Source organism: Rhipicephalus microplus, chromosome 4 (assembly GCF_043290135.1).
Source record: "Rhipicephalus microplus isolate Deutch F79 chromosome 4, USDA_Rmic, whole genome shotgun sequence".
Taxonomy (NCBI): domain Eukaryota; kingdom Metazoa; phylum Arthropoda; class Arachnida; order Ixodida; family Ixodidae; genus Rhipicephalus; species Rhipicephalus microplus.
In genome coordinates, this window is record NC_134703.1 from 182,700,958 (window position 1) to 182,727,078 (window position 26,121).

Sequence of the window (26,121 nt, forward strand, 5' to 3'; positions counted from 1 at the left end):
ACACGTAGTGAATGGATGTCATATGGTTTCTTCAACTGGGAGATCTTCTCGACGGACTCTTGTTTCGTGCTTATGGTGTTCCCATCGAAGACTCGTCCAAGAAGCACAAACTTTTGTTGAACGAATGCACTCTTCTTAAAAGTAACCTTGAGATGTGCTAAGCTTAAGGCGTTTAACACCTGAGACAGATGGCCCTGATGCTCCGCCTTTGTTTCGGAGAAGACTTTTATGTCATATATGTACAAATTACAAAAAACACAAAGAATTCACTTTAGCATGTCGTTCATGATCATCTGGAACCACGCTGCGAGGTTTTCCAATCTAAAGGAAGCCGGTTATACTCTTAGAGATCAAATGGCGTGATAGAATTTGTGTACATTTTTGATACTTCGATTAGTGGGATCTGCCAGAAACCTTTGCATAAATCGATGCGGGAAAAACGTCGGCAACCACCAGTCTCATCTGTAATTGTGTCGATCTTCTGCATGGGAAATGGTATGAGTTCTGTCTGACGATTGAAAACCTTGTAGTCGGTGTATATTCTGAAAGCTACGTCTTCTTTCGGTGCGCTCGTCATGGGAGAAGCGAAGGTGTATGCCGATGGTCGTATGATATCAGCATCTACCATCTTCTGCAACTTTCCTTAGCCACGTCTTTTGCTCTCTTGACATATTGTAAGGTGATTTCCCGAAGACGGTCTTGTCAGCGAGTTCAAAAGGAACCTTGTAAGACTTCATCGCCTGAGGATAGGTTTCTCTGCGTACAAGTTCAGGGTAGGTAGTTGCGATATTCTCCGCACACTTGATAACTCGTAGGTTATCTTGTGTACCTGGATATGTCTTGTTTCTTGCTATAGCCTCTATCGGAATCACAACGTTCCAGTATATGTTGATATTTATTTCTTTATAACTAATCTTGATAGCGAGAAATCTTACGTCAACCCCTCTACCACCAACACTTCGCTCTCAATTTTCTGACCCTTAAACTCGATGTGTACAAAGGTCCTCTTATCATGCAACGTTACTTTTCTATCAAGATGGTGGATGCACGTGGCGTGCATCTATAATGTTGGCATTTATCATAGACACAGATGCACCGCTAACTACGAGAGATATCATTGGCTTGTTTCCTACTTTGACGGGAATGTGAAGTAGGCTAGAGGAACCTAAATAAACAGACTCATTTGGAGTCATCGGGGGGGGGGGGGAGGGGGCTGAACCACCTTCACTTATTAATTTTTTTTCTGTCGAATCCTCCTGAGCTTCAGTGTCGATATTACTCATTCGACATCTTGGAGCGCTCTAGGTCAAGTTATCTGGGCTACTGGCGAGGTGGCTCGGTTCTCGCTGATCGCGGCTTGACTAGGCCGCTTCACTCCGACTGAAACAGCTGCTTGAATTAGCGGTAATACTTGTTACCGAAGGCGATGGTATATAAAATATCATTCAAACGCCGGAAGAAGAAGAAAGAAGACTGCCGCCTGGAGCGAGCGCGCGCTACTTCCCTTCTTCTAATAAACCGTATTTGTTCGAAGCAGTCCCTGGTCTCGATCGTCTTAAAAATGGTGCCGTGAACCAGAATACTACCTCCTCGCCGGCAAGAAAGGTCAACCTGCCACAGAGCAGCAGAGAATAAAACGGCGGAGGAGCAGAGGATCGACCTGGATTGAGCGACGAGACCACGGTGGACAGTACGAGCATCAGAACGAACGATTGACAAGAAGGAGTCATCGTTAACTGCCTCAATATGAGCAAAGAAGTGATAACGAAGAAAAGGGAAGCGCTTCGCTCCCAGATCACGCGACTGATTAACGCAGCCGAGCAGCAAATTAATGATGGAGCTAACTGGGAGCAGCTGCTTACAACGCAGGCGCAGATTAAAGCAATAAGCGACAGTCTCAATGCGCGAACGAGCAAATGGAAAAGTTTTTAACAGAAGACAATGCCGAAGCTGAATTCAAAAGCGTCATAGAGTACGACATGAAATTAACGACGATCTTATCTGCAATAGGAATCAGACTTCGACAGCCTGAACAATCGGATTCAAACGATAGGACAAGGCAGGTGACGCCCTCAAGTACAGGACAAGAAGCAACGGAACTATTTAAGTTACCAAAGCTTGAAATGACAAAGTTTGGGGAGAAAACTTTGGATTGGAACCGCTTTTGGCCTCAGTACGAGTCGGCAGTTCACCTGAGACCGAACATGAGCAAGAAACAGAAGTTCAATTACTTGTTAGCATCGGTAACCGGAAAAGCGGCGGCTGCTATTGAAGGACTTCAGTACTCGACAGAGGAAAACTATGATTACGCAATCAAAATACTACAAAAAAATGTTCGGCAATCGCGAACATTCCATTGAAATGCACATGATAGAGCTATTGAGTTTGGAGAAAGTGAGGTCTGTTCAAGATACCAATCATCTAAATAGTCTAGTACAGAGAGTGCAAGTTAACATATTGGCACTCAAGTCACTAAAATTGGAAACTGAGAGCTATGCGCCGATGTTGCTACCGGTATTGAAAAGAGCAATTCCACCAGAATTATCAGTGCAGTTCAAGTCAAAAGAGGCTATGAGAAACAACTCAGCTTGAGAAAACGGCGAGCAAAACAATGCATCGGGAAAAGCGTGCGAGGAAAAGCTGCACAGGCTTATGTTATTCTTAAGAAAGCAAGCGGCTTTTAGTGAAGAAACACAACATGAACAAGAGAGGATAACTGCAAAACCAAGAGAGAACCGCGGACAGATGCGCACAACTTCAAGCTTTTATAGCTCAGCGGACAGAATATGCTTATTCTGCAAGCAGAAAACCCACGCAACCGAAAACTGTCGTAAGAGTATTCCAATGGATGAAAACAAAGCTATGCTTACCGAAAATAGAGCATGCTTCAGATGCATGCGACCAAACCACACTGCACGCATTTGCAAGGCCCAAGTAAAATGAAAGCAATGCAAGGGACGACATGCCACGTCAGTATGTAGAACGGTGATGCCGAAAACAAGGGCAGAGTTGGTCTCAACAGCGCAAGCCGAAGCAACGACGTCTACGCTACAAGCAACCGAAAATATCAAGCATAAGTTTGTGCTTTTGCAGACGGTGGTAGCGTGCGTAGAAGGAGTAACATGTGGCCGACATTGCCGTCTGTTATTAGACAGCGGAAGTCAACGTTCATTTATTGAAGCGGGATTAGCGAAAGAAATAGGTGCGAAGGTGTTGCGACAGGAAAGGCTGACGATTGGTTCATTTGGAGGAGACGAAAAGGTCTAACTAATGAACGTGGTGCAAGTGGTGGTAGGATCACGAGAAAGAAGCACGACAATAGTGATTGAAGCGTTACAAGTCGACGTTATCTCGCACAGTTGTATACCCACTCCAACTAAAAAACTCAGCGAGAAAATGAAACAGCTAAATATGCAAGTGGCTGATCGCAGGACCAAGACGACTGCAACAGATTCTGTAGAACTACTGATCGACTCAGACTATTATTGGGAATTCTTTACTGGTAGAACTGAAAGAATCGAGGACAGACTGATGGCTGTAGAAACTATACTGGGATGGGTACTGCAAGGGCCGTCAGAGCAGAACAAGACAAAACTAGCACATAATCAAGCCGTCATGGTTCTGAAGGTCGAAGCTGCGGAGACAGAACTCCAGCAAGAGCTACAGAAGTTCTGGAGCCTGGAGCCAATGGGGATCACAATAAATACTTTGGATAACATCGAAAATAAAGTGGTCGAAGAATTCGAGAGCAAGATTGTACAACAAAACGGTCGCTATCAAGTCAGCTTGCCATGGAAACAGGAGGTAAACTTGGAAACCCTACTGAAACGTTCCGTATGATGCGGAGACCTCAAGTACGGAATTATGGGAATATGGAAAGCGTATGATGCGGACTCCGTATAAGACGTATGATGCGGACTCCACATCTTATGGAAAGACGTATCATGCAGAAATTACTGAAATGTGTGCATGTTACGTCTGAATCTAGTGCAAAGCAATATAATGTGTAAATTGAATAGACGTCCACATCTTGAGTACATGCAATGCTGTGTACAAATCACAATATTTCTTAAATGTGCATGATGAGGGATTGAATCATCGGCATCTTTCTAATTGTCGTGATGCGGAAGAAAAATTACCTTTTAAATAAAATACATTACAAAACTACTAAATTAACATGCTAGCGATCATAAATGGTGGTTACATGGCAACACAATATTGCAGTGTTCTATGCAAGACTTAAAGAACTTATGAAGTGATTGTCATCAATAGAGAAGCATTAATATACACATCAGCCCTGCTACAATCAATATATTTTTTTATTTGTCTGTATGCTCCAGATGTGAATAGTGACATTGCAGTGTTGATGGTACACAAATGAGGTGACTGCACAGTAATTTCACGAGATCCACCTAAGCCACAGGATGGTGGCACAAAACACAGTGTAACAGCAATTTTAGAACGAAATGTTTAAATTTAAATAATAATCATAGCACTGTGAAAGTGTGGCGCTGTGTTTATCTCATGAACGCCTTGTGCAGATCGGCGAAATGCTGCTTGAGGCTCCGGCACCACTGTAAATTTGGAAGGTCACTGCCATAGAACTTATGTGTCCTTCATAGGCACCTGAAAATGAAAATAATTGGCACAAATAATGTCAGAGACACATGTTAGCACATTAGTTCACATGCACAAGAATTATACCACACAGAATGAAACTGAAAATAAAAGGCACACAAACCTTCATGTTATGCATATGTGCATAATAGAAGGAATGTGTGTATAAATTAGTTCTGCAACATCAAAGAAAACAGCATGCTTATCACAGTGAAAATAACTAGGTTGTCACGATTTTCAATGGTAGAGATAATCGATTAACATGTCCTTATGAAATTATGATTTAAATGCTTCCTGCACAGTAAAACTTTAGAAACTGCAAGTGAAAGCTCTCAATGTACATTTAATAGTATGTGCATGTACATCTGCTGCCTTTATACAATACAGTTTGTGCACAAAACTGGCATCTTGAACAAGTTTGAGAATTAAACCTATGCAACTTATGAAGGTTAAAATCACCATGAAAGCAAGCAGGACCAGGCAGGTGCCATTAAAAATCTGTGCAAGCCAGATAACTATAACCGAACTGCACACATATAGGGGAGCAAGAGTTACAGAAATCGGCTGCTGACCCACAGGTCGCGGTATCAAATCCCGGCTCCATTTCCGATGGAGGCAGAAATGCTGTAGGCACGTGTGCTCAGACTTGGGTGTACGCTAAAGAACCCCAAGTGGTCGAAGTTTCCAGTGCCCTCCACTACTGCGTCTCTCATAATCATATTGTGGTTTTCGGACGTGAAACTCTACATATAAATCAAGAATAACAGAAATAAACTGCCAACAGAAAAGTTGGGTACATGTGCTATTTGTAAGTGCTTACACCTTACTACATACAGCATGCTCATTCCATTTTAAATACCGATATTGAAAATAACTGCTCTATTAGGAATGTAAAAGGTAAGGTAGAACTGAGCGACTCTACAAAAAGTGACCCTATTATGACATCACGTTTTCTTATAACAAAATTGACTATGCCTCTGAAATATCATTATGCAAGAAATAACTTCAAAAGAACAATCAAGATTGAAGTCATATAATTTTAATGTGGCTACTATGACTTTAACCAACAAATCGACCTCAACGTGGCTAATGTTAGTTTTTAAGGCCTATGTTCACTAGACAACGAGCTATACCACAAAAAGCACAGCGTTCAGGCAAAGCACCACACACAAAAAAGAAAGCAGTCCTTTTTGTTATTACTTACAATGCCTTTAAAATGGTATTTATACCTGTACTTTCCGCTTTTTATCTAAGTAACTGGTGTGAAACAAGTTAGCTGAAAATGCACTGTGCCTCCAAAACCTGTTGGTTGAATCTGAATTTTTAAAAAATGGTGAAGCTTGCACTAAATTAGGCTCCACAAGCCTTGGAACAGCGAGACTGCATGACTCTTAGGACTACTTTGGTTACTTGTGTTTTGTTTCTGGGCCTAAGCATAAAAACAAGGGCTTAACTGAATTGCTGCTAACAAACAAATGCTTTCGAAATTGCCCGAGCGTCAAAGGATGCTCAGACTTTTGTTGTTTTTCACACTGGGCTATTCTACACCAAACATACAAACCATACTGCCTGGCGACCATCACAGATGTGTAGTTTAAAAATGATGGTAATTTACTCTTCTGAAAATAGCTATTTGCAGAAATGTTTTGAAGAGAAAAAAGATGTGGTCACGTGGGTACCTTCTGAAATTCGCAGAATGTTGTGCGGGTGTTATTTGTGAGAAAAATTTCAAAGTACCGCTTTTTGTTGCCATATCAAATTTGATCTACATAATAAGTAAAGGTGCTTCTTAAAGTATGTGAAGCCGAGTAACATTAGTGCAATTTTTTCGCTACATAGGCTTTGAAGAATTCAGCCAAACTGTTTATCGTTTGCATTTCTTGTATGGCAATATTGCACTTTGTATGAATATTTGAGCCACAAATACTCACTGCACAGAAGTTATATTTCACGAAAAAAATAATGTTAGGTCCAGATTACAAATATCACTGTATAATCGTTTTTGTCCACATTGAGATGCACTTTGAGCTGTGTGTTTGTCTAATTGAAAATTACTTTTATGTGTAAGTTGAAAGCAAATAAACAGTTCTTGTTATATGACAAGTGTTATCGTTACAATTTTTGCTTAAATGAGGAAAATTATTTTTGAAGTCTTCAATTGAGGGCCATGGGGAACTTCGGAACGGAAACTGTCGTATATCAAATGCAGACAACAGCCATCATAAAAAAACTTCAAAAATTAATTTCTACTTTATGACAAAGTGTACTCATATAACTTGCCATATAAAGAGAACTGCTTCTTTGCTTTTGATGTGGCCAAAAAAAGTGTGCTAATATTACTGAACTTCATGCACTACACACAATGACCTTTACTTAATACCTAGACCGAATTTGGTGTAGATGAGGCAGTGTTTTTGAAACGCTTTTTACTTTTTACAAACAACACCCGGCGACATCCTGGGAAGTACAGAAGGCACCAACGTGGTCTAATATTTTGTTCTCTGTGATATATTTTAGCATTTTGCTGTTTTCAATACAGTAAACGAGCACAAAATTTTTTTTCAAAACACATTTAGGACGGTTGGCAAAATGGCTGGCATGTTTGATGTGTAATTGCCTCACTGCCAGCATTTATTCTTTCAAAGCTCAAGCTATCACCTCTCTGTTACTGTTTCCCTCACATACAATGCCTGCATAGGAAAGAAAAAGAAAGGCAGGTCCAACAAAGTTCACAAGGCAAGATATTTTCATGTTAGATAAATTCATTACCATAAACAGCAGCAAAATAACATTCATTTTGAGTAGTCCAAGACACAAGCTATATACCAGCATACTAAGAGCCAAGCACAAACTTTTCATTTGAACATGTGTGGTGATAGACAGGAAGCACTTATTGCAAGATTGATCAGTCTGTAATTAACTGAATGAAGTACAATGCACTGTTCAATCCAACACCACATAGGAATCTTCGCTATAGCAAATCCATGTGTCATTGATTCATGCACTAGATGTGACAATGCAAATGCAACAAAAAAGGTGAAAAAAGAAAACAAGGAAAAAAAAAGAAGAAAAGGGAGGATGCAAAGTAGGAGCAGTGTAGCACTACTTTTACTTTGCATCCCCTTTTTCTTTCTTCTTTTTTCTTCTTTTCTATCATTTATCTTTTTTTTTCTTCCCTTACCCCCAACCTCAGACAGTTGAACACTTTGTATCAGCGCAACCTAACTTGAAAAGAAGCAAGGACTGAACTCTTCTGCGTTATAGGCTTTTTTTTCAAACTTTCCAACAGGCACACACGCCTACACCAAAAGATGATGTCATTACTGACCCAATTTAAACTAACACGCCAAGGATGACAAGGTGACTTCTAAAAAAATAGGTCCTCCTATCGCAACATCGGCCAGCCTGTCCGAAGCACTTCCACTGTTCACCCTGATTACCCCACTAGATGTTTCCATCTGTCGACTCACATCTTCATTTTGGATAACACTAAGACGAGCTTACATTGATGAATACGCACGAAAGTTTAGTGATGTATCATGTATCAGATCAGGTACCTTTTTTACACTAGAAAATCTTCAAGAAGAATAGAAGTGTTGTAGTTGGGAAGGAAGAAAAGTAGAAGGAAAAAAGATAACCTGCCCTGTACAGGGACCGAGCTTGCAAACTTCGAATAACATGTCCGATGCTCTATCAACTGAGCTACCATTGCGGCTATCCCTCTTCCATTTTGTACGAAATATATGTGCATTTTTACATAGAAGAGTCAGTCAGCGCTGCCTGTTACCATTGTGGCAAGTGTGGGACACCTTTTTTTGCCTACTGGCAATTACATTACGATTGCATTTACGTTACGATTACTTCCAATATCCCTATACTTCTTTGGCAGCATTATGCATCTGTCAGTTCTCAGAAAATCTGCTAGTCACAGGAGGTGACAATGGTTCGCCCTCCCACCTAAATGCATGTACTTGAACACATGCACAACTGATAAAAAAAAACAAGTCACACACCGCTAAGATTACTGAGATTCACTGTTTCAGATTCATGAGTAAAGGAAAGAACTATAAATTTAAGGGTTTGTTGTGTTTGTTGAACACATTATAATGAGAACTAGCAGAAAATGATGCCAAACAAACTATAGGAAATGTTATCAAAAGTAATTTTAACAAAATTGTGAACAAAAAAGTGAACAAAAACGTAACTTGGCAATGTTTTTTGACAATTGAATTGACAATACTTTTTATACCATCCCTATATTTTACTGGGTAGTGTTGTCGGGTAATTCTCATTATTAAAGTGGTGAGTAGGCTGACAAAGAAAGTATATGGCATTGATACTTCTTTTGAACCCCTAAATGTTTGAGGACCTTAAAAGAGCGGAAGCTACTTTGAGTAGAACAGAATATTTATATGGAGCGAAAAAAACGTACACACATTTTTACCAGGCTTTTTAACACATTTTGAGACATAAAAGTGTATGCTGCCAGTAATGTTAAGTACTAATACTTTTGTCACACTATGCACTTTGGCAGGTGTATTTAGAGTGGTGATAGTGAAAGATTAATCAAGCACGTCACCAACTGCGTTCCCATCAATGGTCGCGTATTTTCAAAATAAACCTGCTGTATAGTAAAAAAATTTAGAGCATTTATGATTTTATCCAAATCAAGTTAAACCGACTGGGTACATAAAATCAAAAGGCATAAAGTTCTTCATGCATTATAACTATGTGAACAATTTCAGCAACGCAGGGCAAAGTGACAAAAGTTCTATTAAAAACGCCTCTCATTATAACATGCATGAAAAGCACCACCCCAATTATTTTATAGTGGATGTAATATCGAGACTACTAGACTGTCTATTGACCTTTTAGAAGAAGGGTATCTCCTTCACGTTCAAGGGGCAACCACTTAGCCTTTTCGTGAGCTTTTCTGTGAATATTTCCTGAATTTCAGATATCATTAGGATTGATTTAGAGTGAACAGATTTTGCTTACGCATTGAAACCTAGTTCTGTATGTAACTGCAATTATGGGTGCCAAACCACCTCCAATTATTTATTTTATCATTTAACTTATTTTTTTACTGCAGCAGTACAACTAGCTATGCGTGCCCAAAAAGTAGCTAGAAACAATACCTTTACCTCTTTGAGCCTTGTGGAAGTGTTCGGCTTCTCAGTGCTCACCTTACAACATGTTTTTTTAAATACGTGTTTGTGTGCCCACTGCTCTTGCTCCTTGTACAGTGAGGAGGAGCGCATGGCAAGAAGAGACAAGAAAGAAGCATAGGAAAAAAAGCGAAATAAGCGAGGACCTCTTTTGTATCGTACAATGTGTGTAACATTACTATTGCGACAACATATAGACAAATTATCACGGCTATGCATCCATTGTGGAGTCATACAGAGCTGCAACACCACGACTAAATTTCAACCTTGAAGAGCAAAGTGTAACAAGCAGGCAGATATTGAAAAACCAACGCCTTACAAGACGCACGTACGCCCCTCCACATCCGAACTTAAGCAGCCAACAAGCCCGGGATTGGCGCCGCCTCCAAACGAACACATACCACCACATATCAAAACTACACGCAATTTTTCCACATATATACACAACAGGGGTATGCCCATGGTTTAGTAACCACGCAGCCACACTTACGCAGATAACCTACCAATGTACCGAGCAGCCAGCCAATGCAGTATCTAGGTTGGTGCGCTCACTACAAACACTCACAACGTGGTCTTGGGAGGCACGGCTTTCCGAGCTGGCACTGGGGAGCCAACTGGTGACCCTAGACCAGGCCCGGCGAGCCGCTGTGGCCAGTGGGGCTCTACAAGAGGGCTCAACCCGGAATTAGTCACGTAATTTTAATTCTTCAATAAAGTTTATTCTCTCTCTCTCAACCTTGTGTTGGTTTAGGATCCCTTTATAGTGGCAAGCTAATGATATCTGCATTTGTTTGGCACATATTAAGATGCAATGAAATGTGATATGGTAATCTCATTCAGAATGCACGTCATGTGGCTTCATTGTATAAGTGGCCACAAGTAACTCGGGTTGCAAATCAATATGGCAGAGCCTAAACAGAAGTCACCGACCACTCCAATCTGAACTTGCCTTTGCTACTTGCCCATTATCATCCGAGCAAAAAATGAATAATTGAACCTGCTACAGATATGTGCTAGCTTATGCTAAGGACCAAGTATGAAGGGTGTTTTGTCATTATTGAGATCAGTTACTTGTTCAAGAATACTTGCTGTCAAACACAAATACATTGCTGTCGAAGCATCAAGACTCAATTATAAAGCAAAAAGAAGTGTCTCTTTAAAAATTACAGGCCACAAGGTGCAAGATAAATATTTGATGTACTTGGGATGTAAGGCACGCACAAGAGGTACTGCCATATACTTTTCCTTATGTTGAAACTTGCTTGATTTACTCACCCAACACATCTGTAAAGATGCCGTGAAAACACCAAAGAGCTGATGCAGCAAGGTTGAACACATGTCCAGGGATTCCACCATTCCTAAGCAGCCTTACCGCCTCTACAGTCCTGCAACCATTTGTAAAATAAATATAGTTCTACCCAAAGTTCTTGGTTTACAGACACACATGCAAGACGCATAACCAGTATATAGGAAGCTTGCATGATAATTTCGCTGGGTAGCAAAACGGATGCCAATATCAAGTATCCCGGCCAGCCGCTTCTTTCTTTCCGTTCTTAATTATTCAATCTATGGTTAATAAGTGTTCCCCCAATGTGAAGTGTACTGGCAGTCCGGTGAAGAATTGCAACGTATTTCAAACACAGTCCAATTCATGGCAAGTAAGCATGCAATAGCGTTTTGTCAGCTGTTCGAGAAAAGAGCATGAAGTTTAGCTAAAACCCATGTTTTTTATAAACACCTATCAATTTGATATAAAAGTTGTGAGCATTATGTGAAGGAACACGGATTCATGTTTAATCAATGATGTCTTATAATGTACTGATATGAATGCAGCTAACTGAATATGAAACGATAATTTTTGCTTGAAAATTTAGAGTTATGAACACTATCGCACTTGCCAGCTGCATCTTGTCCAAAACAGCGGCAAGATAGGCTAGTTTCTGTAGGTGAGCAGTAATGAGCAGTGCAAAGTAACAACAAGAAACACCAGTAACAACAGTATGGGGCAAGCAGAGACTGCCAACTGTATAATTTATTGCACAAGAGTTCGCCTGAATATCAGTCAGACAACTCTTGAAATTGAAGGTCCAGTTGGGAATGCACAAGTTACGAAATCAACAATGCAGCTTTCACTAACAGGACCCTCATTCACATAAAGTATGCAGCGATAGGCCCCTACCGAGGTACGTCACAGCATGATGTCACTGGCACATTTAAAAGGTGTGGCTGGAAAAACACTCCCGCTCGTGGCTCAGCCCGGTACAGTCGTGGGTGTTTGGGGCAAGTTTTAATCTTTCAAAGCTTACACTTCCCGTTACAATGTCGACATTAGCTGTAGTATGTGTCAACGAACATCTAACTGTGTGGTAAACTGTGTGGTAAAATATTTGCCATGCTGTCTGTTTATCTTGAAGAAGTGAACACACGTGGTGGCTTGTGCGAGGTACAGTGGCATGGTCTTCAAAAATGTGCACTGTGGATTGCGGCATGTAGTGTCCATTGAAAGATATTGGGAATATTCGTTCAACTGAGAATATTTTGTGTGGTGTGTGCAGTGTCAATAACAATGTGTCTTGTTTGCGAAGACGTTAGCACTCATGGCAGGGACCGGTCGATGAAAAAACTTGATTCGACATTTTAGTCAAGGTAAATATGCAGTTGACGCGACCATCTGCGAGTGGGTACATCTCGGTGTTTGCGTTGTGTGCAGAAAAAAATTGCATGGTTACCGGGCTGGAAGATACCATTTGCTGAAGCTGCATGTATGAATGGCCCCGAAGAGTACGCAAGCCCAATAAAGGTATAACTCGTTTTATCGAAGGCCTCATATGTCTTCATGTAATAAGCAGAGATTCTTGTATCACATATACTCAGTACCCTTACCGCTCGATATTTATGAAGTGACAATGCAAACAACAAGTTTGTGTGTTAGGTCCTAAGGGAGCAATGTATATATGCAAATAAGTTGTAGGTGTCAGATGCAGCGATGTAACTGCACAAAAGATTACCTATATATTAGTCTAAAGGTTTAGAATCGCATACATCTCAGTGGTCTATCAGGATCGTCACAAACAACTTTCTTGCCAACCAGCCCTTGCACAGAGGTACGGAATGGCTGGCACGGTGCGCGAAGTGACGTCACACTATTTGCAAACATAGAGAGGATTCTTACTTAGGCAATATTTTGCACAATATATTTTTAGATGCAAGACTGCACTCGTCCACATTGATCATACTGATGTCTTTTCTTGTTACTTCGTGCTGTGAACACCTAGGCATTTAGTCACCATGATCTTTAAACGCTAATTTCAGTGTTCTCTCTCATATTGCTCACAACTGTGTTGTTGCATAAATTGGGCAAAAAAGCAACACAGAAAGGCTGTCACAAACACCAACATGGGTATTCTCCAGCAAACAAAAGTCGGCACTGGTCCTGTCATTACCCGTCTTCCTTCTCTCTTTGCCTTGTTTGTGCTGAACAGCCAAGCACCTGATGAGTTAGATGAGAAATATTAACGCATCAAAACTATAAGTGCTTGCATCAGCAACTACACAACAGCGTGATAACCGCACTCCTGCCACACAGCAGCGAGCATTTTTTGAACAGGCTGGCAGTTTATTATTTTATAAAAAGCAACTCTGGCAGAATACAAAATCTCACAATGTGCAAGCAAGTTTTCTTCAAAGTCAGGCGTACAATGTAGGTGCTGGCCGGTACACTATTAGTTACAAGCAAAGCATCTTGCACGTACACATGCAGATTGCACGAACACCTCTCTCTCTCTAAACTAGGCACACACATTATATCTTTTAACAAGCACACGCCACTGTTTAGGGGCATAATAACGCTCTACCGTGAACGTAAGCTAATCAACCCACTTAGGCGGTTGGCTAGGTGAATCGAGCCAAGTTACAAATTGTATCGCCCGCGAACGTAAACAAAATGCTGCTTTGCATCAAATGGCACTGCAGGCTTCGTTTAATGAACAACGTAGCAAGCGCCGTGTGCGTCTTCCTCACTACATTGCACATATGGAAAAATCGATCACCATACACATGCATGTTGCCGCAGTTGTCTCGAATTAGCTCCAGTAAGGCCGCGCCGATGCGCCACGGCTCTGCTGCCGTTAGCGTTGTCAAAGCGAATCGGCAACCGCACTCGCAAAGGCGCGTAATGTTGCCGTTTCACGACGCCTCGTTCGAGTGCAGCAACATACACTTGCACTGAGTGGCACACTTGGTCTACATAAAAAAGTGTCCCCCCTTACCTTTAGTTTCTTTCACACTGTCTTGAGGGAAGCGACCACAGGCGTCAGCCGTCACCTCGGATTCCTTCGAGCGCCCGCCCAACCCGCCGATTCCTTGGACGACTCGCACTTGATCCCCACTCTAACAACCGTGGGAATAGGGCGCAATCTTAGCACATCACACGAACGAGGAACGCCGCTTCCTTCCGTAAATTTTACATTTCGTGCTCTCGTGTGTAGCAGCGCAAACACATGAGAGACGCACCGAAACGGCATGCCCACCGAAACAAAGAAGACAAACAACATTTGGCTTTAGCTGTGAATGGATTTGACTTAGATATCTGTGTGAGGAAAATAAAAAAAACATCTGTCGCTGCTATAAACTGAAAAAAAAATGTACGGTATCTGGAAAAATAACTTTGAAAGTAATAAACGGTTATTCAAAAAACAAGTTACAACACTGAACATTTTCGCAGGTCTTTGTTTTACTTTTTTTCTAGCTGACGACAGCCTCCTACTGCTTCTACGACAGACGTAGTGCGGTTTCACGCTCGGTGCGTGTCGCCGACGCAAAGCTCTACAGTAGTGATAACAGAGTTATCAATTCTCAATGAATCATAGGATGGCTACAAAGCAGTAACATTTTGACATAGTGCAGTATGCAATCTTTCAAGGTATGACATTTCTTTGCTCTGAAGCAAATCGAAGCAAGCCGGCCGGCGCAATCAACTGATGTCGCCACTACGCGAGGCATGGTCGTGCGCAATAGCGTTGCGCCCCGCGCTCGATTTGTCATCAAGCAAGAGAGCTGCTAAGTTGAATACAGCTAGATGCAGGGATTAATGGCGTATCACTCTGATTCCCTGTGGTGGCCGACTCAATCGCAAGAGAGCCCCGGGAGACAACCTTTAACTGCTCAAGCTTGTGTGTGGGTGTAAAAATACTTTTCATCCGCGGCGGGGCAGCAATCTATAGTTGAAAGACATGCGAAAAGCATGTGACGTATATGCAATCACAAAACATATGCACACAACAATAGATACTATCGCATAATGTACATAAATATGCCAACACATAGCGTGTGAAGAGCAAATTTTTATACATAAGTTAAACTTACAAGCACTCTTCAGCGCGAATAGCTCAGCAAGCTAACGCACTCAGTTCACGTACGTGAGCACAACTGAGTGGCGCAGGTTCGAGTCCCGCCAAGTCAAAGTTTTTTGTTTTTTTTCAACGTTTTTATTTTACTGCTATCTTTTCTAATGCCTTAGGTTCTAAAACAAAATAAAAGCAATATTGCGTTCAAGTACGTATGTGTGATTGTGTTATTGGGCAAAAGTTATTAGTATTTTTATTTTCATTATTAATTTTTTATTTATTTCATAATACAACAAAATTAAAGACTAAAGGGAACATTGAGTCTGCTTGATTGTGAAGGGACTCGAGAAAGGAGAAAACTCAAACCAAAAAATTTATTTGAGAAAAAACTGAGCATTTCACAGCCGGACCAGTTTCTTCAAGGGTAGGCCCTAGGTATGCGCGAGACTTGCTATATGACTCATCTCAAGCTGTGGCAGTTGAGGGAAGGCAATATCACCGAGAAGCAGTTCCGAAATATATTTTGGTTGATGTTTTTTGATTCCTCCAAATAAAGAGCTGCACAATTGTGATCGAGCCAAACCACGAATTGTGGGCACGAAGTCATGAGACAGAAAATGAATAATGTTGATTGTTTGAAAAAATGCCCCTAATAAAAGGAAGAGTTATAAAGTGCTACGTACCTTAACTCACAGTAGGAATTTTATATATACATATAGATAGTTTAAAATGGACAATGTTGCACACACAGACATTGGTTAAATTTCTTTGCAGCACAGTTGAAGCGTCTATGTAGAACTGAAGCATCAAGAAAAGCTCATGCGTCCTCACTTTATTGCGCTTTACATAGCTTGTATGCGTCCATGCAGCCATGATATGAGATATTTTAAAGCATTTGTTTAACCTATAATCTTCTTATTCAATAAAGCTGGCCCATAAGTTGTGTCTTATGTAGCACTACAATTGAAGCTTAATCTGCATGGTGGTCTGAAACAATGCTTTTGAAAATCTCAAAACGACCTAGCTTTATACACGACCATCCGAGCATCAATGATAAGCACCATTATGTGTCCGTACATATCAGTTGTGCTCTCATACTTAATTATTTTTCTGACCACTCCCTCTGCCCCTACCTCGTTTTTGTCGTGAACCTGTGGCAAGTTATGTATAGCTGTATTTATATTGTAGTGGCACATACTATCAATAAAAATTATTTTTAGGCTACATGCAATTAGTTTTCATAGATTTTCATTTCTTTTGTCGGTTCTCAGGAGAGCTAAGCTCATGGTCGATATTTTAAAATGACATTTCTCTTCGCCAATGTGAATGAGAACAGTTTCAGTAATATTGACAAGTTCATTCACATTGAATTTAGTTCTCATTATTATTGTTTCTACCGAAAAACGAGCCCTTGAAGTTATGCTTATTTTTGCTCGATTTGTTTTCGTGTGACAGCATGAAAGTAAAATGTCAGGTATTGTCATTTCTTGTGAATGACACATTTTCCATGTCACAGAATTTAGCACCTGGTAATCTGCAGAAGTTGTATTCATTCTGAAAAAGGGCGAATAGCAGTGACTGACAACACAGACTAGCCTGCGTTATTCTTTTGTACTATATATGTCACTGTGCATTCATTTATAACTTTATAGAGCTCGGGTTTCCTGCTGAAAATGTGACAACAACTGTAGAGTTTCCACATTTTTGCAACAATCCACATGCCTTTCATACACTATTGCACATTTTCGTAAGCACCTTACAAAATCTGTATATTTTCGTAAGACCTTACATTCTGCATTTTCCTTATGAAAGCTTCTGTACACTCCATACACTTTCCTTACCCTTCCATATCTTCCATAATGAACTCTCCGTATGCTCCATAAGTTTCCCTATCTTTCCTTATTTTCCATAAAACTCACTCCATCCACGCCATAAAACTTCCTTATCCTTCCATATACTCCATAAAAAGCTTTCCATTTATGCCATACATTTTCCTTATCCTTCCGTATACTCCATAAAAAGGCTTCCGTATACGCCATACAATTTTCTTATCCTTCCATATACTCCATAAAAAGCTTTCCGTAAATGCCAAACAACTTCCGTATATTTCCATAAAACTCCATATTTTTTCCGTATGTAGCATAAGGAAATGTTACGGAGTCCATATAATTTCCGTAAGATTTCATACGGAGCGTTTCAGCAGGGAAGCAACAAGGAAAATGCAATAGAAAGACTACAGCAACTGACTAAAAGGCCGCAGAAAAATGAAGACATGCTGTATCAATACGACAAAGGTATATCAGAGTATATGGCATTAGGAGTCGCAGAGGAGGTCCAAGAGCCATCAGAACAGCCAAAGGCACTTTGCTACTACTTGCCACATCATGCGTTCATTAGAAAAGACCGAGCCGCAACAAAGGTTCGAGTAGTGTTTGACGCCTCATCACCTTCTCGAAAAGGCATGTCTTTAAACGTGAACCTAGAGGCAGGACCCAATTTGAATGAGGACATGCTGTCACTGCCCATTGATTTCCGAAAAGAAAAGGTGGCATTAGTTGGAGATGTTGAAAAGGCATTTCCTTAAATCTCTATACATGAGGAGGATAGAGATGCAATGAGATTTCTGTGGTGGAAGCATGACGCTGAAGGAAGGTTAATGAATGAAGTGCAAACATGGCGCATGGCAAGAGTAACGTTCGAAACAACACCAAGCACGTTTATACTGGCCGCTACAATTAAACACCATTTGAAACAAGTAGAAGACCAGTTTCCTGATATGACAAGGACACTGCAGAAAGCGATCTACGTGGATGATGTCATTTTGGGAGCAGCAACGCTTGATGAAGCAGTCAAGTTGTACAAAGAGGCAAAGCAAGTGTTCAGAGAGGCAGCGATGAATTTGAAAAAATGGACATCCAATGAAGAGCGATTAAACCAAATAATTGATGAAAACGAAAGAGACGATTCTCACATAGATATTTGATCTAGAGGATTTACAATGCTTCCGGGCTTGATATGGAAACTTTCAAAGGACAAGATTTGCTTCCCTATGGAAAAGTGGACTTTATTAGCATATACAACGCACTTGACAAAAAGGGCTGTGTTACAAACCGCAGCGAAGATATTTGACCCACTCGGTTTGTTGTAGCCATTCACAGTATGCGCGAAAATAGGGCGGCAGAGACTGTGGAAATTTAACGTCACGTGGGATGACCAGCTCCCTAAAAGTGAATGCGACAAATTGAAGAACCTTATGTCTGAAGCGGAGGACTTTCGAGTTCTAGAAATCCCACGATGCTACGCAAGCAAGAATCAACCAGTACAAGCAAACAAGCTGCATGTATTTGCCGACGCGAGCCCATTAGCATACGAAGCGGCAGCATACTTGATAGCAATTTACCACGATGGAAGCAAAGAATCAAGGCTGGTAACAGCAAAAAGCCGCGTAGCTCCTATTAAAGAGCTGACATTGGCGCGACTTGAACTGATGGCAGCGGTGGTAGCATCAAGATTATGCGACTACATCAAAGGTCGCTTCAACGAAAGTTTTCAGGAAATACACTGCTGGACGGACTCGATGATTGTGCTTCACTGGATCAAGGAAACAAGCAAAAAGGATTCATTTGTTGCCAACAGAATTGAAGAAATTAGAGAAAAAACACTTCAGGCAAGCTGGTCATTCGTTCAAAGTCACGACAAACCTGTGGACTTACTTACACGAGGAATTAGCGCAAAGGCATTGATAACGTGAAAGTTATGGTGGAACGGTCCCGAATGGATAACATCACTGGAAAAGAACTTAGTAAGCATAATTGGTACAAATACAGACGTGGAAGACCAGCATAAAACACAATGTCACCAATGCATGGAAAGAGCCGAAATTGCGCCAATCTTGGAAATCGAAAGGTATAATTCATACGGACGGCTTATAAGAGTGTCAGCGCGGGTTTCAGAATCATAAACAACACAAGAAAGGAAAATCACAAAGGGCCGTTGACAGGAAAAGAGGTAACAAATGCAGAGAAATACTGGATAAGACAGACCCAAATATCACTAAGACAAACAAAGGGTGAGGCCTATTCAAACAATCGATCATTTGAAGTTAATGGACACGAAGTCTACCTTGATGACGATGGAATCATTAGACAGAAAGGACGATTGCAGTGCAGCCAAGAATTCAACAAGCACGTAGTAGTAATTCCAAAGGATGAGCATTTCACAGAACTGCTAATACGTCACGTGGATAAAATGGTATCACAAGGAGGAGTTCAAGTGACGCTAACGCAACTGCGAACTAAGTTCTGGATATTGCAGGGTAGACAAGAAGTGAAAAGAGTTCTAAACAAATGTGTCGTCTGCAAGAGGCATAACTCCAGACCAGCGACTCAAGACATACCTCCACTTCCGGCAGACAGAGTCACTGAAGCAGAGCCACTCAAAGTTACGGAGGTTGACTTCACAGCACCTTTTTACGCAAAAGACAAATAACAGATTGTGAAGCAATATCTACTGATATTCACCTGCGCGGTAACAAGAGGAATACACTTGGAAGTTACCAACGATTTGTGATCGTCAAGTTTTCTACAAGCATTCCAACAATTTACAGCTCGACGGGGAATACCAGCAGTAATATACTCGGACAACGCCAAAACATTTATAAAAGATGGAAAGGAAATCAACAGAATGCTCGAAACAATTGAAAACGAGGTCTTAAAGGATTACTGCAGAGGCCAACAAATTCAATGGAAAACGATAGCTGAGTGCGCGACATGGTGGGGAGGATTTCACGAGCGCCTCATAAGAAGCTTGAAGACGTCGATGCAAAAAATAATATCGAAAAGCACAGCTTCGGTAGAGGAGCTACGCACTATTGTAGCAGAAGTTGAAGGAACACTCAACAATCGACCATTGACTTACGTATATGGAGAAGCTGACGAGCCAATGCCACTAACGCCGGCAGACTTCATAGGTGGACGGCGACAGCTTAAAGACGGACAAACAAGACTGTACAACGGTGACATTGAAGACGCATGGTGCCGCAGATGCAAACTCGTGCGCGCTTGGTGGAAAAGATGGCATCAAGAATATATCAAGGAAATAGGAGCTACGGTCAAAGCCAAGACACGGCAAGCAAAACCACTCTCACAGGATGACATCGTGTTGGTTGAGGACAAGGCTCCAAGAACATTTTGGAAAATGTGCCGGATTGAAAAACTCTACCCTGGGTGAGACGGAATAACAAGAGCTTGTCTCCTTCTCACAGGCAAAAAAAGCTAAGAAGATCGGTGAACCACATATACCCAATGGAAGGTTCTTTCAAATAGTCCGCGAGAGCTTATCACATTTACGCTTGGGCGGGCGGGAGCCTATAAAATATCATCATCAAACGCCGGAAGAAGAAGAAAGAAGACTGCTGCCTGGAGCGAGCGCGCGCTACTTCACTTCTTTTAATAAACCGTATTCGTTCGAAGCAGTCCCTGGTCTCAATCGTCTTGATATGGTATGTTCTAAAAACACACTAAGAGGTCATCTAGGGTTTTTGGTGAACGCATTTTTACCTGCTTCAAGACCTAATTGCATAATCCATGCATTATTCAGGCTACTACGGCCGTAGATGAAAGCAAAGGCTCAGCTAGATATAAAATACGGCATTTCTCGAAGAAGGGCGCGACAAGAGAGCTTCGCTTGGACTTGAAATTTTGTGCTGTACTCCATCTATGTACTGGACTGCTTCCAAAAGCAGTCAAAAGTTTTTTTTACCGCTGACTCCAAGAGTTGCCACTGTCATACTGAATGCAACTTTCATACAACTTGAGCGCAACACCTCTCAAGTAAACTCGCCTGTTGGTGATTTTATCCTCTTCAGAGAGCCACCTGTTGGTTTTTCGGTGGCATTATCGTAGAACTCAAGCAAACTTTCTGCACTTGAAGACATACTGTTGAAGGCGTCAGGCGCTACGAATTTAGGTACCGGTTTTTCGGAATTCAGAGAGCTTATAAGGAATGCCATTATTTGGTTCTGTTGCACAATCTGTTCATGTTGCAGCTGAAGAGCTTTCAAAGCGAGGCTTACCTCTTCCGTCGAAGACCGTCATCCTGAGTCGCTTCGACGAGCTAGTTTAAGAACTAGATTGTAGAAGGTCGCAGGTTCACTTTTACAGCACCTTTGCGTAGTATTTCAGTAGTGTCCACGGCTAACTTTCCCACGAGCAGGTTCACGAGTTCTTCTGAGCAGAAGTCGCGAGGTAGGTCTACCGCTGTTTCATTTTGAACTTGGTACTTCGAAAAAATGATCTTGTCTGCGGAGGTCTCGTCATCGAAAAACGTCAACCATAATTTGGCTTCGATGGCCGGCTGCACCAAGAGAATGTTGTATTCCTACCTAAAAGAACAGAACTGCATTATAGCCTCAGTCTGAAACTGGCGTCCATCTTAGTCTGTTTTCTTCCCAACTTCATCCTTCGCTTGCTTGCTTGTTCCTTTCTTTTGTGGCTCTCACCCACTAAGAGGGATTGGCCAAGAAGCCGGTGGTTAATGCAAGTCAATACCTATAGATTTTCTAGATTAGGGGAATATGATTATTGTGTTTTGACTGTGAAATTGATTTGGCGCAATGCCAGAAAAAAAGAAAAAAAGGGGGGAGAAATAATAGAATTTGTTGAATATCTGTGGTGAAATCGTTATATTAAATTCTCCTGAAAGTTGAATCATTGCAGTGTATCAGCTAAATAATAAGTGGTAGTGTGGCTAGTAAAACTCGAAAGCTGATCGCTGACTCAGCAAGGTAATCTTCTTGTGTTCTATATGAATTCGCAGAGAGCCCCGCAGATGTTCCTGTCGCTGTGTCCCAATGAAGTGGCCCCAAAAGACAAAATATTGGGAGTATTAAGTGATATTTCTAATTTTCTGAATAAAATTTCGAAGCAGTTTTTTCTTTAATTTTTGAATCGGCGACATGTGATACGAAAATGGTCGATATGTTCAGGTTCGTCACAGCTTGAGCACAGAGGGGATGGCACCAGACCAGACCTGTTTCAGTAGAAATTAAGAAGTGGTACACGGCAACGTAATTTTGTTACCAAGACTTCCATTACGCGTGGGACACCATTTATTATTCCATGTGAAGTGCAGGTGCGAGAAATCTGGATTCGGTATCATGGTTTTTGATGAGTCTTCAAGAAGGGAAAGTTTTCTAAACCTCGCTGCTGTTACATAAACTGTAGGAGGCATGATTGGCACAATCGGAAGATCAAGAAATGTTCGCGCAAGTTTGTCAGCCATCTCGTTTATCAATGTACTCTGATGGCCTGGCACCCATATCATTCGCACTAGACGAATGTTTGCTGGAAATAATGATTTAAAAGTCTCTAATACTGCTGATGTCGACGACAATGATAAGAATGAACACACGGAATACGAGTCAGACACTATCACAGCTGTCGAATGAGTCGCAGGAAGTTTACGAATAGCTAGTATAACGGCCATTAATTCCACTTCAAATATTGGTGTATAATCTTGGAGGCGTAATGAAAATGACCAGAATAATGAGAGAGAAAAAATACCCACACCTGCCTTCTCACCACTCATTGATGCATCCGTTTCAATTACTATATTAGTACCTAATTGAGACCGGTGTTGTTCTAATAAACCAATCTTTCCTGCCCAGGCTCTCGCGCTTCTTTTTCTGTCCCGAGGCTCATGCCCCTTCAATACTTTTCAGCCAAATTTTCGCTTTAACTCTAACGATTGCAGTCAGTTCCAGTAAAAAAAATCAAGTGTGACGCCCAACCCAGAAACTGATTGCCAGGAGTTTCAATAAATATACTGGGCTTCAAAAGGCATATGTATTGCATATTCACAGGACACTTTTTGACCTCATAAATTGCTTGTTCCGAGTACCAGTGCTACATGGCGGACGCGGAGTCATTGTTGCAACCACTGGAAGTCGTTTAGTTCCAGTGGCAAGTAGAACAACGCCGAAAAAGTTCGCTCAGCTGACCACTGAACATGTTCGTCCTCTGGAATGCAGACCGTGCGAAGTCTCGCCCACCATGCAGTTTGCGACCTCATGACTAGCAATAGCTCCAGTGTTGCCCGACTCTCAGGGTTCTCGCTTGCTTATAAATATATTTAATTTTAAAAATATGGGCTCGACCAAATTCGCGCAAATTTTGCCAGCTTGTTTTTGAACGCTGAAGGATCAATCCGCACAAGTCAGAATAAGGTTTAAAATTGGGTGTCAAAACCCATTTATTGTGCGCGCAAATCTGAGCACATGGGTTTACGGCAATTTCGCCTCCATCAAAAATGCAGCCGCCACAGCCAGAATTCAATCTCACTATTGACTTGAAAGTTAGCAGCTATGTAGCTTAGCCACTAGATCACCGTGACGGGGCCGACACTTATTCGACTACAAATCAGACCAAGGTCTTTTACGATGTCAAATTGGATTTTTTGTCGCCTTGCTTAACGTACGTCTGAGGTACCAAAGTTTTCGAAAAAACCTTGTTGCAGACTGTTTAAAGATGTGTGTGCATCGTCGTCGGCTTGCAAGTAGATATCATAGGCAGATGCCGGCAGTGTCCTCCCTGCACTATTCGTAGTAGCGAGGCCACTGTACATCTTCTTTCACTTGTCATATGTCTGTAGTAGATTGAATAAATGCTGTTGCCTAAGCATCTGTAGGCACTGTCACAACCAACATATAGTAACATTGGTCAAACTACGATCTGGGGTGCCGATTCAACAACCCGGCTATTGACTCTCGGTAAAAGCGCGTCAGCCACGTTGTTGAATTTGTCTTGCTTGTATTAGACTCTGTATTCATATTTCTGAAGAGGCAGTTCCCACAATACCAATCATGTGGAAGTGTTTTGTAACTTTGACAGCTATGACAACACCTGGAGATAAGTATGAATGTTCAATTAGACTCCATCAAGATACATGTCGAAGTTTTTTATCGCAAAAACTATCACAAGACCCTCACTTTCTAAAACTGCGGCTCACAGAACCTCGTGAATGGAGGCTGAGGCTTACATGTGGCACCCAACGTGGGGCTTTTAGCTAATGCTGACGCGTTGAACGCGGATGGCCAACACAGCATGTGATCTGATGGCAGTTTTAAGTCGTTTCCAGAGTACTCGCATTTCGGAAGACCGTTGTCAAATAAACTAACTGCAAGCCCAATTCATCAATCAGTCAATCATTCAGTCAATCAACTGATCAAAAAATATTTGTTCGAAAGTGTATAAACGTATTGGGGTTAGTATATACAGAAGGAAGTTCCATATCACAGGGCTTAAAGGGGACTTCCTGTCAGATGTATACATGTTGATAAGTACAACAAAAAGGCAACTAAGAGTGGCAAGTAATTTTGATAGGAATAAAAACAACGCTAACATGCAATTTAAATACCTGTAAATATGACAATGAACCAACGTTCAGTAATTATATATGGTCATGAAGAAGCTCAAACACTCATAAAGAATGGCAGTAGAATATTGAACAAAATTGACTATATTGATGATACATAGCTAAAACAGACAACTCAAATCTACATGCGTAATAAATATAAAAATTAATGATACGGTAGTAGCACTCAATGTAAGAGAACACCAATATAGAAATACAGATTACTTATAATTGCGAAATGAGATGATTCATTTTTTTTAAAGTGATGAATGGCAATTGTTTAATGCATAGTGGTATTGAGATCCAAAGTTGTATAGCAGCAAATAGGGTACTATACTTACCGTAGTTCGTACATGTAGGTGAAAGTAAAAAGTTCTTCTTTGAGGCAAACTTGGTTGGATTAGAGTTTACCAATTGAAAGATGTTTCAGCGCGCGAACAAAAGAAAAAAGGACAGGGTAGACAGAAAGAGCGCTGACTTCCAACTAACTTTATTTCACAGAGTGACAAGAATATATACGTCTAAGAAAGGATGATTACAGAGCATGATGGTAGAATTCAAGCCTAATCTACACATCAGTAACAAAGCACATGTGACGGGTACTCTAATGCCTCAAAGCACACCCAGGTAATCACGTTCAGCCTGTGATGAAGCAACCGATAAAGTGCTTACGCATTTATCTCCTAGCACGTGTAATTTTTCGCATCCGATAATTTCTTGGGTAAGCTGGCCCCTGTGCCTTGGCAATATAGAGCACTCATCAAAGAGGAGGGAGCATCCACAATCTCGGCAATGAATGTCAAGATGTTCTTGTACCACATTGTGCACATTGTTTTGGTGTTCTCGAAGGCGGTCATTTATGCACCTGCCGGTTTGGCGGACATAGATGCACCCACACGTTAGTGGAATCAAGTATACGACTCCCACTGCGCATGGGACGTATCGTGTCCTGTGCGCGACAGAGCACGAGGCAGAATTTGCGCGAGGTGTATTGACACTTTTGGAAAGCCTCTGCAATTTTTCTGGCGCAGAAAAAACCAGAAGAACGTAGGCGTCTCGAGTAATCTTTTTTAGACTGTGTGAGACGTCGTGCACGTAAGGTAGTACAGGTAGTACGACAGGCCTGCTCTTTCTGACACTGTTTCGCTTATCCGGTTTGTCGCCTCGCTTCACGACAGTGACCAGCTTTTCCGCCACCGAAAGGAGAACATGCGCGGGGTAAACAGCTTTGGTGAGACGCTCCACTTGTAGCGCAAAGCTGCGGTGTACCGCAGCTTTGCGGTACACCGCAAAGGCTGGACTTCTTTAAGGTGTTGGCAAGGCAGAGGTTAGCAATGCCCTGCTTGACCAACTTAGAATGAGCTGAGCTTGAAGGCAGTTGTGGCTGGCCGCTTCTTGGTTCATACATCTAGCGAACATGTCGGGATTCTTGCAAAAGCTTCAAATCTAGAAACTTCGGGTTTTTATCAGTGGATGATTCATAGGTTAGACCTAGTGGTTTCAGGCACTCTCGGAAAACAGTCAACCTGTCAGAGGAAATGGTCTGAAAATTCTGACTATCACATTTCAACAACACTAAA

General features: G+C 41.4%; 1 protein-coding gene and 1 long non-coding RNA gene across 2 annotated transcripts in view; one reads left to right on the forward strand and one right to left on the reverse strand.

Annotated features, from left to right (window-relative positions):
* LOC119172568 (phospholipid-transporting ATPase ABCA3) overlaps positions 1-26,121 on the forward strand; it is a 451,578-nt gene that overhangs the window by 368,048 nt on the left and 57,409 nt on the right. The window lies entirely within an intron of this gene.
* Positions 1,306-14,306, reverse strand: LOC142814697 (uncharacterized). The gene is made up of 3 exons (XR_012895028.1): positions 14,054-14,306; positions 11,061-11,170; positions 1,306-4,626 (listed from the first exon to the last, which is right to left on the reverse strand). It is a non-coding gene; the product is annotated as an uncharacterized LOC142814697 (long non-coding RNA).